General features: G+C 41.0%; 1 long non-coding RNA gene across 1 annotated transcript; it reads right to left on the minus strand.

The window, feature by feature from the left end:
• Positions 1 to 432: 432 nt before the first annotated feature.
• On the minus strand, positions 433 to 1,697 carry LOC120441117. Its single transcript, XR_005613789.1, has 3 exons — positions 1,605 to 1,697; positions 1,451 to 1,515; positions 433 to 744 (listed from the first exon to the last, which is right to left on the minus strand). It is a non-coding gene; the product is annotated as an uncharacterized LOC120441117 (long non-coding RNA).
• Positions 1,698 to 1,904: the final 207 nt, after the last annotated feature.

Below are 1,904 nucleotides of genomic sequence, written 5' to 3' on the forward strand. Positions count from 1 at the left end.
TTACGTGCTGTTTGCTCATACTGACGTACAAGCTTTAGGCAGTCCTTGCCAAAGTGGGTTAAAACGTCTTGATGCATTCTCAATCATCCAGGAAAGTAAATCTCCAAAAGTTGAATCTGTTCATCTGGACGTAGCGTTTTGTGGGAGAAACGTTTCGCCACTCATCCAAGTGACTTCTTCAGTCTCAGCTGACTGCAGGTTTCACCTCACAGCCCATTGTTCCTTCAGCGGGCTGGTTTCAGTCATTATGCAAATGTACTGTTTATAAGGTTTGGGAAAACCTGCAGTCAGCTGAGACAGAAGAAGTCACTTGGATGAGTGGCGAAACGTTTCTCCCACAAAACGCTACATCCAGATGAACAGATTCAACTTTTGGAGATTTACTTTCCTGGATGATTGAGAATGCATCAAGACGTTTAACAGCACTTCATAAACAGGAATGAAAACATAAAATAAAGTACAGTGACAGCAATAATAATAACCATCAGAATCCTATCTGAGCTCAGATATGTCAGTCTTGCCGGCTTAATAGTCAGTGTTCAGTCAAGTCAAATCCAAAAGGTCAAAAGTCTGTGATTGGTGCAATTTCGTCCTACCGCACTGTTGCAATTGTTCGTGAGAGAAGAGCAACCTGCCCTTCTGGGCCAACTCGGAATGACTGTGGTTCGGTTCAAAGGGAAAGGCTCGCCATCTTCCTCGTCAGGAAGAAATCCAGGTCTCACGATCCCACAAAAAAAACCTAGCCTGTAAACAACAGGGCTATTACTAATTCAGTTCACACACTATGATATATATGGCCATATGTAAATAATGTAAGTGCTATAACAAAACAAGCACAAAACATTAATTCTAATTTCTAACTATAGTCTATACAGTGCATCTTAATCATGAATGTAATCTTTAAATCACAATCAGCTTATTCTATCATCAAGGTGCACATTTCTATCAGAAATCATAAATAAACCATGAACTATGGTAGATTATTTTTTATAGTACTGCCGCTTTGACTGAATTACAGGAGCATTGCTTTGCACTGCATAGCAATGAAGCAACATGTTACTTACACTCAATGTACAGAATAAAATTACCAAAAAATATACAAAAGCCCACAGGCTGTAGTTTTACAGTATGTGGTAAGGCACTGGCACAATAAGAATATGCAGGGACATCTATACAGTGCTGCTCGAGCATCAAATGTAACAAAAAAATAAAATAGATTCATGACCTTTAAGATCAAATTAACTTATCCCAACATCTTATTTTAGTGCGTTTAATATTCAACAAGTAATACTAAACCATCATCAGCACACAAGCTGAGTGCTCAGAGTAGCTGAACTCCGTGAGAAACCCCGTGTGTTCTCCCACAGTGAAAACTGGTCAGCTACAGCTATGAGCATTAGCTAGTTAGCTTTTCAATTAGCCTGATTCGCCCAGTCCCAGTTTAACTCACCATCACGCTTCTTATGTTCAACTCTCAGAGAGGATCTTGTCCGCTTCATCCGCACCCGTGCAGATCTACAACATTGAAATTGGGCCATTATATTCCCTGTTAACTTCTTGTTAGCTTTTTAGCTTCAAGGTTAGCTTAACAGCTTCTGACTCACCGCGATGGTTTCAAAGTCCAAAATGTTCACAACAAATCAGGTCCGGTTCTCCAAGGTCCATGCAGATCTCCGGTATGGATATTTGCTCAGTTTATCAAGGTAATCAGTGGCGGTCCTAGCCTATTTGGCGCCCTGGGCGAACACTCCCTCTGGCGCCCCCCCCCCACCCCCACACACACACACACACACACACACATACACACATATGAAGACAGATAAAATATAGTATGCAAACGGCTACTAAACAGACATCATAATTCGTCATACAATGAGAACAGGACAAATCAACAATTGACACTG

This window comes from Oreochromis aureus, linkage group 2 (genome assembly GCF_013358895.1).
Source record: "Oreochromis aureus strain Israel breed Guangdong linkage group 2, ZZ_aureus, whole genome shotgun sequence".
Lineage (NCBI taxonomy): Eukaryota > Metazoa > Chordata > Actinopteri > Cichliformes > Cichlidae > Oreochromis > Oreochromis aureus.